Source organism: Myripristis murdjan, chromosome 14, assembly GCF_902150065.1.
Source record: "Myripristis murdjan chromosome 14, fMyrMur1.1, whole genome shotgun sequence".
In the NCBI taxonomy this organism is placed as follows: Eukaryota; Metazoa; Chordata; class Actinopteri; order Holocentriformes; family Holocentridae; genus Myripristis; species Myripristis murdjan.
In genome coordinates this window covers 17,606,154-17,619,210 of record NC_043993.1, presented here as the reverse complement: position 1 = coordinate 17,619,210, position 13,057 = coordinate 17,606,154, and the positions used below count along the sequence as shown (strand labels likewise).

At 43.0% G+C, this 13,057-nt stretch overlaps 1 protein-coding gene across 2 annotated transcripts in view; it reads left to right on the top strand.

Moving 5' to 3' along the window:
* Window positions 1-3,891: 3,891 nt before the first annotated feature.
* Window positions 3,892-13,057, top strand: part of nrip1b (nuclear receptor interacting protein 1b) — a 38,740-nt gene continuing 29,574 nt past the window's right edge. Inside the window, exons 1-2 of one of the 2 annotated variants that reach the window (XM_030069316.1) lie at window positions 3,892-4,185; window positions 9,597-9,670. The gene's annotated coding sequence lies outside the window, so the exon portion shown is untranslated. The remainder of the gene's footprint in view (window positions 4,186-9,596; window positions 9,671-13,057) is intronic. The other variant, XM_030069315.1, reaches the window with a different exon arrangement.

The following is a 13,057-nucleotide window of genomic DNA, read 5'->3' as shown; positions in this document are numbered from 1 at the left end:
AATGTTGCGTCTGTGTACAAAGGATGGCGCTTTTCTTGTAGTTTTAAGAGGTTTGGGCCTTGACCTTGTCGAATGCACTCAAGTGACTTTCAAAATGAATGTAGATTTACCCTCTCATTTGCTTGTTTATTTATTTATTTGTTGGCTTGTTGGATTAAATATGTGGCCTTGGCAGGGTTTTTTTTTTTTTTATTTTTAACTTAGTAAAAAAGTTGAAAACCCCAAATACGCCTCGTCTCACCGAGGGCAGGCTGTGTCAAACCTGCTGCGTCACATGCTTTGAATAACACCTTCAGTGCAGCTGTATACGTGGGGAATGTCACAAGCCAGTCCCATAGTCATTCCAGTTCAAAGGTTACAGTATGGTGTGACTTCCAGCAATCCCTCCCATCGCAGCTCGCACCTGCCTCCACCCCGAGAGGCCCTTCCTTCACTGGAAAACCTTGGGAGACACTGCGGCTTAAATTGGGGAGTCGGGGTCAAAGGTGGAGGGTTAATGTCTGCTGACACTCTGGTTCCCTCCCTCTGAGACAATCAGGCGTCTGAATCTAAACTCTCCTCTGTTTGCACTGCTGGGCCCAGAGAGCGGCGCTGCACAGCTGACCTTTGCCCTCGCATTCATATGTTTTCCATATTTGTTTTTTTCTTACCTTGAAATATTCAGGGGAATTTAAGTGTATAAAAAAGTACTTTAAAGGGGTCTGGGGGGTCAGATTACTTAATTCCTGGATGGAGGGGGAAAAAATCTCCTGCATATCCAAGCCAAAGATCTGAATGATAATCTGCCCCAGTAACCGTGCAGTGAACTCATGCTGACATGAAAGGTGAATCACAGTTGAATCGGCGATATTGAAGTATTATACGGATGAAAAATTCTGAGCTTGGCATGGAAATATCTGTGCTTGTTAACTAAGCTTTGTGTCTTTTTTGGTTTTCCAGTGGTTGGCTTACACTTTTAGCTTTTCTTACACTTGCTTAGCACTTAAATTTATCTTATTTTGTAACTCCAGCAGTGCTGTTGTTTAATTAGAGAAACAGAATTTTGAATGAGGATGCTACTCAATTTCTTTTAAGTTTTTTTTTTAAATTCTGCTTTGTGTGTGTGTGTGTGTGTGTGTGTGTGTGTGTGTGTGTGTGTGTGTGTGTGTGTGTGTGTGTGTGTGTGATTTTCATTGGCAAAAAACACCAGCAATTTGCAATTATTGTCTGTTTTGGGGGCCACTGGTGGTTTAATGACATCACATTATAAAATTTCAATTTACCACTTTTTCACATGTTTAATAAGACACAATGTTAACAAGACTATAAAAAGTCAGTCTTGAAAAACATCAAAGTCGATTTCTTAATGACTTTTAAATGCTTGTAAACCTGCCCTTTTACTTGCGCCACACTTTCTCATTTTCCTTCATGTCTTTTGTAGTTGGTCTCAATAATATCAAGCCTGACATGGTTACTAGCCTCCTGACATCTGTAACCAACTCTCTTTCCCTCGGTTCCTAACGGAAATCAGAAAACCACATACAACTACATACAACTGATTTAAATTACTTAGAGAATATGTAGATTGGCTTCTTTGGTGGGGCAACAGAAATCAGCCACAAGTTGTCCTTACTTCAGTTCAAAGGACACAGTTCCCTAAACCACATTTCTGTGAAAAGCTCCGAGGCCAAAGTTCAGGCTGTTCTGGTCGGGGGGAGAATGAAAGGGAGGATATTGTATCTCCATTTATGTGGCATTTGAGGTCAAAGTTCAAAGATGAAAGGTCATTCCAGTTCAGAGGTTACAAGGTGAGATACCATTCAAATCGCTGAGCCGGTCGGTTCATCTAACCTCAGGCTGGTGTTGCGGCTAAAACCCAACAAAAGAACGATCTTTTCAACAGTATTCGTGCCGCAACAATAATGGTAGTAAACACAACTTTTTTATGAAAGCCACTTTGGTGCGGACTTTGGTCAGACTCGTATTTTAACTGCTGTTACACTGAAAATGCAAATTGAGAGGAACGCCTATTGTGAGAGAGACAGCCTTGTGAAGAACTATCCAATTTACCTGACTGACACGTTGAGTGTCGGCTCTGTTTATACTACTGGCAAAGGACTGAATTACTGTTTAAACACCATGGTGGGGTTATGGCAGGTTAGCAGGCACAGTATCCACTGGCTGAATACAAGTGGCCAATAACACAGCACGGTGTGATAGTGGAGCAGTGGGAGGAGGAGGAGCCACCCCACCCCCCCACTTCCACCCCAGATTTGAAAAGGAAAACAGAGAGAGGGATGGGCAGAAGTAGGTTATGTTGTTGTGTTCTTATTCATGAGAACACTGATGTTCCCCAGGTCCTTAGAGACATTTTGTTCAAGGCCATGTTGAGATGGCGGACTCCAGGCCAGTGGACCTGATACCAGAGATAATCACAAGATGTCAGAGAGGAAAGAAAAGTCATGTGGAGGCATCTGTCACATAATACGTTTACATTTCTACGACTGAAAACCCAGGCATGGTGAGACTAATTGTTCGTAAATTAAGAAAGGAGGGGGGAAAAACATTAAGTTATATCTGATGTCATGTCAGAAGTTGCCTGAGCACATTTGCGGTATCGAGCGGCGACCTGCTTCACACTTCAGTCACACACATTCACACCTGGGAGCTGCCTCGGTGCCTTGTTCAAGGGCACCTCGATGGTACTTATCTCGTTCAATTTCTCCACTTGTTCACTGTTGGGCTGAGGCAGGTTGTAAATCTCCACCATATTTCTGCCGAGTATATTTCTTTTAAATTCTCATATTTTGGACCTCATCCAGTGTAAATTCAAGGGCTTGTTTAGAGAGGCTGACTAATAGGTTGGTCAAGGCACTTCTCGCTTAATCCTTAGTAAAACTCAAAGACCGGTTTATCCACCTACTTTTATAGACGGAGATAAACTGAGGCACAACTGTGTAGCCTCAGTCAAATTAGTTCACCTCAGACTGTTCATTATAAACTCGTCACATAATTTGGCTACCTGACCAGTGATGCAGAACAAAAAGTTGGGTTGACTGTAACGACCTATCAGTCATCATCACAAGGAAAACAAGCAATAATTAGAGTAAAATCAATTGTATTTTCAGAAAAGCATTCATTTATATTTTTCCCCAAATTTATTTAGTCATTTATTTATTTTTGTTTGTTTGATAATACAGTAACTATTAAGTTACTCCCAATTAATTTATGCTCACATGAAAATGCTTTCTTACACTAAATTTCTGTACTTTTTATACTTATTTACAACTTAGTGCTGCTACTGCTTCTACTCCTGCTGCTGCTGGTGCCACAGCTACTGCCACTACTAGTACTAATACTATGACTAGTACCACTATTACTGATGCTGTAGCTACTAAGGCTAGTGCTACTATTAGCACTACTAGTACTACTACAACTACTTTTGTATAGTACAACAAGTACCACTGCTAACAACGAGTAGGCCTACCACTACTATTATTGCTACAGCACTACTACTATAACAGTACTGCTGCTGAGCTAATGCTATAGCCACTACTCCTGAACAGTACTACTGCTATTACAAAAACTATCACCACTACTTCTAATAGCAGTACTAGGCCTGCTACTGTTACTACTACTACCACTACTAGTAGAATAAACACAATGAAAACAAGAAACAGAGATAAATAATGTAACTTTAAAAATCAAAAAGTTACAATTTAAGTTACAGTGAAATATGAGGCCATTATTATTATTATTATTATTGTTATTGTTATTGTTATTGTTATTGTTATTATTATTATTATTATTATTATTATTATTATTATTATTATTATTGTGGTCGTGCTGACTCTCGCAGCGCCTCGAGAGTGAAGGCTTGTTCCTTTAAGGGTGTTGTCAGCGCCAGGCAGAGGAGGAGGAGTGTAGCCGCCTCTGCTGACTTCTCCACAGCGAGGGGACTCCGAGAATAAACAATTCCCACAGACTGCACGCCGCACACCACAGCTCGGTCATTGTCGCACCAAAAAAAAAAAACCCGAGGCATTTTCGGACTAAATTTTTTTTTTATTCCTCCAGCCACTGTGACCATCTCCGTTTTCTGCCGAAACTGTCAAGCCAGATGCGACCTTTTTTCACTGGATTTGCCTCCTCCTGTCGAATAATAACGATGCGCCTCTCCGATTGACTGTGGGGTGGTCAACGCAGGTAGGGGAGCTACGTGCTGGAGATAAATGCACTGTAATACCAGTAAAAATTATGATCACTCGGGCTAGAAAAATGACACGGGTGCCTATACGGGATGGGGTGTCGAGGATTATACGAGATTATAGCGTGTTTTTTTCGAGAATAGGAAGGGCTGTTTGTGTCTCGAAAGGCGAGTAGAGGCGCATATGGATATAGCGCTGAAAACGCTGCATAAAGAAGAAGTGGGGAATAAATCAGCCTGTGTGCTGTGCCAGAGGCTTCTATTTTAGCCTGGAAAGTCATTTAGTAATAAAACCCCATGTCTTTATTTCTCCGGCTACTGTGTGCTCAGCAAATTAGGCCTAGACTATGACTCTCTTTTTGCATAATTCGCCAAGATGAAGGCTAATGATAGTTTATTTTATCCTAACAGACCAACCACACAACCAGATCTTCTGTTAAATTGAATGGAACCAAGCCTGCTAAATTTTCTGCCTGTATTTTAGGCTACTGTAGGCTGCTGTCATACATCTCTGACAATATGAAAACTGAATCGATAATCAGACCAAGGCTTATGGCTATTTAACAGCGTGATTTCCCCCTTTTAACACTGCTCGCCGAAGACCTGTCCATGTCCTAAGAGTTATAATGTGCTACGGTTATTGTATCCTAGTGCATCATATAATACAGTAGAAAACCTTCTAGTTTCCTGTAAAGTAGACTACCCTAGAGTAGTTTTAGCACCACCAATGGGAAACACTTCACAGTTGCACTACTCTGTAAATCATTGTCGAGCTGGTGCTTGAAAAGACTTTAAAAACCCCTTATGATTAAAATTTTCTGAATTCAAGGCCTTGAATGTGGTTGAATGTTGAGTTGGGGTTAGAAATGTAACTTCACTTTGTGCTCTGTGCTCGAGCTACTTTTTAACAAATCTTACCCTGCTGCCCAGCCACATACTTTATTGTTTTACTGTTTTACAAGCTGATGTTTTGGGGTAAAATTTGACTTAAATTTTATTAAGGTATTTACAAATCTTGGGAATTTGTAAGGCTATACTGTGCCAGGTTGTTTTACATTTCAGCCTAATTCAGGAGTCACTGATGGCTAGCACTAACCTCTGACCATGCACTGTAAATACAACAGAGTAGTTAGTCTGTTGCTGTTTGGCATCAAGTCAAAGTTTAGTCTTTTAATGAATTATGAGCCATTGTAATCTGGGTTCAGTGGTTTGGTTAAAGAATCCCATTAATGGAAATTTAGCTTCGTCTTGTTCCTTACCACTTCCTTAATCTTGCTCCTGTGTGTTATGTTTGTAGTGTCTTGTAAGCCTTTGTGGATTGGCCACATATTCGTGCATGACACTGTGAAAATTAAATTGCTTTACCTTTAATGTACTACATGTCCCCAAAATTCAGCTTGTCTAATAGAATCAAACTGTGACGCAGGAATTAAACTGTAATTAAAGTTTTGGCTGGGATGTTGCTTCTGTTTGCAAACCAAAATGCAGTTGGTTGAAGTTGTTCGCTCACATAATTTTGTTATTCTGTCAGATCTGTTTTGATAATTCAGAGTACAAAGTCCTGGAAGGTTTTCAGTGACTGCCAGAGAGGCTTTTTGAATATCTTTTACTGAGGTGTCATGTTATTCTGAGATGTCCTATTGCTTCACTTGACCATGGATCAGTACAGAGGCAAAAGTTCAGGGGCTAAAGTTTGCCTTAAGTTTACAGGGAAGAGGGCAGAGCACATCTTTCACTGTTAGTTCAGGTGGACATGGTTCAATTCACAAAACTTCCAGCAGCAACAGAACCTGTTTAGCTCTTGTGTGGTGGAAAAAAAGAAAAGGTGTGTTCAGTTAATGCACTACATTTCACAGAACCTTGGTGGATTAGACTAGCAGACTGAGGCGAGAAAAGTCAAACTTCTGTAAAGTCTGGTTCTAAATACTGTCTGTGTCTGGGGGTCTGCCTTTTAGCCTTTCTTTTGTTGAGCGTTTAAGCTGCTTAATTATTTGACCTGAACTTACACAAGATGTTCAAGGTAGTTCAGCTTGTCCTCTGTTGCCACAGATAACTAGAACCTTCACGTTTAAAGCCCAACTTTGAAACTGCACTTGAAAAGTAATGTGCGATTGGTCTGGCTAGTCTACTGTAACTCCGTTGAGCCTCTGTTTTGGATGTAGCTTGATTTGACTGAGCCATCTGCTATTGTCCAGGGAGCTGCTGTTGAGTGATGTGCAGTAGCCTGCAACAGAACCAGAGGACATTCAAATGGCCAAATGCAAATGATGTCGGGTCTGCTGAACAGTCACAAGACCGGACTCTGCACTCTCTCTCTCTTATCCACTGGCTGCATTTCATGACAGCAAATCTTATCTGCCCTCAAAACACCACTGCTGTTGTGTGAAAGTGCCATGTTTTCAGTTGTGTGTGTGTGTGTGTGTGTGTGTGTGTGTGTGTGTGCGTGCGTGTGCGTGTGCGCGCGTGCACATGCAGGTGTGCTTCTGTGTTTCCTTTTGCATATGGGTTGAGCAGTTGCATTTGGCTACATCATAGAGGACGTTATCCTTAAAGTTGTCAAGCCTATTTAACAAATCTTGACATTATTACATGAGTAATTTCAGAATCACGCAGCCCATCATTGCCAGCACTGGCTCTTTTCTCCTTTTGGTATTTTGATGTAATTGTGTATTTTTATACAGGATGATGCCATAGATGTAGGAGTACCTGCCCTTGCACTTATCTCTAGCAACAGCCTCCCTGCATGCTCCTACTGCTACCATTGTGCCAGCTATCAAACCCTAGTGTTGGTGTATCTGTCAGAACAGCAGAAGAGATGGAGGACAGTCAAAACTGAGGGTGGCATCACACTTTTTAGGACTGCTGAGATGCTCAGCGAAAAAGAAAAAAAAAAAAAAAAAACTAACTAATGTGCAATCTACCAAAACAGGTGTCATGCATTTACTGCAGAGTTTTTGATTTATTATAGATCTGGGAGCTGCCCAGCACTTGTGTTGTTGGCCACTGAACATTGTTCAAGGGCACTTTGACAGTAGATGTTGAGGGATAGAAGAGCATTTCTCTTTTTTTCCCTCTTTTTGTGGAGCCTACACCAAGTCAACAAATTTTATTGTGCATTCTCTGTTATGCTTGCTTATTTAGTGGACATTCACTATAGCAAATAATAGGCCTGCTCATTACCAGTAATATTATTTGGCAGAAATTGACAAAACTAGGTCCTCTAAAAAAAACTAGAAACCATAAAATTCCATTATTTAGTTTTGTTGTGGAACTGATTAGATAAAGATTCACAAAGAGATCCGTTGACACTCTGTTTGATGAAGCTGTTCATCAGTTTTCAGTGTCTTTTATTATCAGGCACATTGAAGCACTGCTTAGTATGTCTCCTCTGCCTCCTCCACACGTCCTGCTTTCACTGGATTTCACACACAAGAATTATACAAAGATTACAGTAGCATACAAGTAAGTGTTAATATCAAGACAGGAACCAAATGCATAAAGGGGAAAATAAAATGCCGAAAATCAAATTGTAACAAATCAGATTGTCAGATTCTGGTGGATTAAGAAGTCTTAACATGTACTAAGTGATAAAATGACTAGAATACAACTGAATACTGAGACCAGTGAACTGGAAGTCAAAAAACTGAATAAAATGTACAATAAAACCGCCATGAAAATTACCACTGTAGCTCCACTATTCAAAGCCAGTTCTGCATTAGTGAGGCATGTACAAAAGGGGCACCTGAAAACTCAAGCTACTTAGTTTAATGCCACCACAATACCTGAAGAATGGCACTGCTTCAAAAAGCAAGGCACATGATGACTGCTGTTGATGTTGCATTATGAAATGAGATCATTGTGTTTTGTAGTTTAAGTGTATTCCTGCTGTGCGCGGCTCCCACTGAGCTCTCAGTTACACCAGCGGTGTTCCCTACATCTCTCTCATAGACAATCACTCGGGCTCCTGTTGGGGCTTCTGTCGTGAACAGAAGGCAACCAAAGTCAATGGGATTCATTTTGATGACAAGGCAGGAACAGCTAAATGCGTCTTTACAGCCATCGCTCCTGAATGCAGGCTGGAATGACGAAATGGAAGGAAGAAAGATGTACGCCTCCGCTGCAACCCCTGAGAGCTGTGCTGGCCAGAGCTCATCTGTTGAATGATCCCCCCACCCCCTACCCCACCCCCACCTCTGCCTGCCACCCTCACCTCCAACTCTCCTCCCCTCAGCCTCACACTTCACCTTGGCCTTGGTGCAATGACAGGCCCCTCAATTATCGCCACCGATTGATCGTTGCTGATTGCAATTGCTGTGAATTATTTAGACTTTGCTGAAATTGCTCACAAAATGGGAGGGAAAGGTAGACTGAAGGAGAAAGATATTGCAGGTCAGATAAATTACACATGTCACCCACGTGAAGCATCGGCCCGTTTCAAAAACAACAGCTGTGGAGCCTAACTGTGCCGATCAATGAAGCAGAGCAGGGAAAGAGGAAAGAGCACAGAGCTACCTTGTACTGTGGTACAGGCCTAGCAGTGTAGCACTGAATATCTACTCTCCCTCGCCTGCAATACATTAAGTAAAGGCTGAGGAGATGTAGCGTGGAGCAGCAGACCTCTTGGGTGACGTGAGAGGAACTGACTCTTTTCCTGGCTGGGCTGGTGTGGTCACAACAGAGGAGCGGAGTGGAACTGACTCCATCCCTCCCTCCCTTCTCCCTCCCTCGCTCTCTTTCGCTCCTGTAGCAGAGCTGCTGCCCCGGGGCTGTAGAGGTGCAGTAGGAAGGTTTCTCTACCATTGTGGTGATTGTGCTGCCAGGATGCTGCAGTCAGACAAGGGGAAGGTCTGTGCTTTGCCACAAGCAGGCCAATGTCACTGGTGTGACAGGGTGGGCGGGCTGCAAAGAGAATGAGGACAGACGCTCATAGATAGGAGCCATACCCAGCATGGATGTACATGTGACAGAGTGTCTGCCTCGCTTTACAGGGACGCAGACTACATAAAGATTGCTCATACTTTGACACAATCTGGCTTTGAGTGTTATCAGCTGTTGGAATTGTTGTGTTGCAACAGAACGAAGGATGTACATAATTAAGAGTGCAAAAATTCAGTCCTTGTTCCCAAGGACCATCGCAAACATGGCTTCACATCAGCTTACGTCATGCTTCACTCAAACAAAACAGCTTAATGGCATCGGACAAGGCTGCTGCTGCACCTTGTGTTCTACAGTAAATGCTATTTGTGCTTCCCCACTTGCATTATTCCATATGTCCTTAGTGCGCCCTAATAAGCCTAAGGGTTGAAGGTTAGAACAACAGGTCACAAAGTCCAATTAGAATGCCTGTAATGCAGCAGGATTTCAGGAGACTGAGGTCGGCTGTTATTCAACTGTGTCTTATTTTAACCAGGTAATGTGGCTGGAGTGCAGCTGGGGCTAAGTGAAAATGCCACTCATTCCCGAAGAGTCCCTGGCCTCGTCAAGGTTAGTGGCTTGTCTTTGTAAGTTGAGGGATTGATGCATGAGCCTGTCTGGCGCTGAATTCAAAGTCCAAGGCTGTCACAGGCAGCAGCCCCCCCCTCCCTTTGCAGCCTATCACAGGGCCCCGTCCTTCCCAACTTCTTAGCAGCCTGTCCTTTTGGGAACCTTGAGCAGCCCAGGCAAGGACACAGCGTCTGGTGCAGTAAGCCTGTGCAGAGAGGGAGGCTTTACGTAACGTTCTGCTTTAAACATGGGCGTATGACTTCCCTGACACCGAACAGTGCAGTGCAGAGCTGCTCAGTGCACAGCACATGTCCCCTTGGCCCCCTTGGACAAGGAGGGGGCAGAGAGATCCCTGCAACTTAATTATATCTTTCTCTTTTAAAAGCTTTCGTTTGAAATTAAATTTTCCCAGGCAATTAACTAAAGAGGAGTTTTCAGAATTTATGAATGAATGATGGATATATTGCACAGGAAGAGGAGAGGGAGGGAGTGGGGATGCATATGCAGTATATGCTGTGAGGATGTGTCTCTAAGATTTATTTCCATCGCAAGAAGGGTCATGTTCAGGGAAATTTAAGCATCATAAAACTTTTTCCTTCTGAATCCCTCATCTATGCCACCGGGCCAGCAGCATGACAGAGTTCATAGTCCACAGTTCAGCAGTCAGTGTAAGCACATGGCAGCTCACAAACCTGTTTTATTATGGCATTGCAGGATAGGTGGGGAAAAAAAATGCATGGGCCGTGCAAGAGCTGGGGCTTCCCCAGTTACTATTTTAGGCACATCTTATATAGTTTAGAAACAATTCTCTGAATGATGTTAAATGCTGCACACCCCAAATCCTCTTCAGCTTGAACTGTAATTGTGTAACTTTTTGGCTTCTAGTGATGAGCTGAATCGTTGCCGGGCAACAGGGGACCTGTGCGGGTGGCCGTGGAGAATAGGAGCTATGTGGGTTCAGAGAGATAGATCCTCAAAACGTTAGCCTGGTTTCCACTACAGGAATGCCACTCGGCTTCCCGTCAAACTGTATATCTGATTGTTTATGCATGTTGTTCCAAGCGTGGGTGATTTTGTTAGCTTGACTAGATTTTCATATGAAGTAATGGTGCATTTGAACCCTGTAAACATGTAGAGTCGGCCCTGCTGTTTGGCCTTGCTGTTTGGGTAAACGTTATGGGAGCAAGATGCACCCTCTCCTCCCTTGACATTGCAGATTCTCTTGTAGATCTCCCACTTTGTTTTAAATTTGTCAATGAATGGATAAATGAGTCATTGCGGTTTGAATCAATAAAGTTTTTGCAGTACATGGACAAGTAATTGCCAAATCTCTTAACTGAAAAATGAATGCTCCTCCACCCCTAAGTGAAGGCCGAGGAAGTTTGGCATAACCCCAACCCCTTCTTTTACCCAAAGTGGTCTCTTGAATTTCTGAAACATGCTGTCCTATTGTGAACCTCCAGCCCACTCGTGAATCCATTAGTGAGGTGGCATTATTCGGTGCATCCTTCCCAGAGCTTGGTAAACAGACTGAAAGGCTGTGGGTCAGAGGCACAGCTTTCTCTTAACTGTTCTAAGGCACCCGGTGCTAGGGAGGCCATTTGAGAGGAGATGGAGAGCGCTGGGTGTATGACTTGAGGCGACTATATGACCTATTACTTAGGGAAAATGGACTGGTGACCAGAAGATTGCTGGCTCATACTCTGCTCACCCTCTGCCCTTGAGCAAAGGCAATTAACCTGGATTCCTCCAGTAAATATCCAGCTGCAGAAATAGAAAGAGATGTGCAGGAGTGATAATCGTGTAAGTGACTTTGAATAAAAGTGTCCACTAAGCAGGAAGATTAATACAGTTAATAGAATCACAGCTTGTGTTTTCAAGTTATCAAGGACCCGGGACCGCTGAACATATAGAGGGGTACCTTGTCACCCCTCCTCCCTCTTATCTGTCTTTGTGCACCCCTCATCATCAGACACACGCACACTTCTCTCTTTTGCTTTGGCATTAAGGCGAGAGCATGACCTTGACCTGATTGCTGAGGAGGCTTTTTAAGTAACTCTCCAGAAGGAGATCTAATCATGTGACACCCTTCACCCCACCTCACCCCCAAGCCTCACTCCCAACCTTGTATGTCCAAGAGGGCAAGAGAAGGGGGTGGGAGCTCTCGCCACATGCAGGCATACAGCTGGAGGGGCCCTCATCTGATTGGGTAATCACTCCAAGGTCAAACAGGGTCAACTTTGTGTCAGACCAAGCAGCGTGGCTCGTACGATCCCTGCCCTTATCTGTATTTGGGAACAGCTGGCCAACAGGTTCCGCGCTGTTTGATTGTGGCGACGAACTGAGCAGGTTTAGTCATCATTTCAACTCTCAATCACTGATACCAGCATATGTCAGGGAAAGGTCGGTTCATGGCCAGAGTGATTCATGTCCAGAGTGAGCTGGCCGCTTGGTTTCATGTTATTGCAGTTACCTTCGTTCACTCCCTACAGCTGCTGTATGTTTAAGCCACGCTCGCTCACTGTCTTACTTTAGAGCACACTGGTGTCTCTGGTTCAGTGTATTTTTATGCTAGTACGTTAACATTTCTGCCCCCTGGATATGTTTACCATATGGCTGGGTAAATAAGGATCCCGACCCCCTTTGTTAACAATGTATTAACACATCCCAGCCCAACTGCAGCACTTCTATAGAGGAGGCAATCACTCAATTAGGGTGTAATTTCTCACTTTTTCAGAATATCATGCCCTCCCTTGTCTTTTGTGCTTTTCCAATTTAGTTGGACATTTTGGCAGTCATTGGGAGGCACTGTTTCCTCCATGTTCTGTTATTACAGCAGTTGCCGTTTATTTTAATACAAGGGTTACACAAGGTGTGCGTTATAAAGATGTCACCATGTTGGGCAGTTAAAATATATGAGTTAATATAAAACTATTTTCTTTATTCATTTAACCCCAGCCTGACTTGTACTGACTTGTAATTTCTGATACCATGACCAAGGCTCACTCAAAAAGTTCATGAACTCGGTGAACTGCCCCCCCCTCCCGGATGAGTTATTTGGGTTTCATAGTAGCATCATCTACTGTAAATGTGCCCACTTCCTCATATGCATGTCTTTTTTTGTATCAGTCCAAAGAACAGCTGCAGTAGCTGTTGTCAGTCCGTGAGGCCATCACAGTAACTGTGAATTCAGGACAGGAGAGGAGTAGTTTAGTTAATTCCATAATGTTATCAGTATGTATAAACCCTTCACTTTACAAAGCTTTACAACATAAAAGGTACTGCAAGAAGTGAACACAACAAATGAGAAGTCATTTTCCAGTGGAATAAGACAAAGTGCCTCACATTGAAAACACTGAAATGCTGCATATTTTAAGCTTCAGGTAA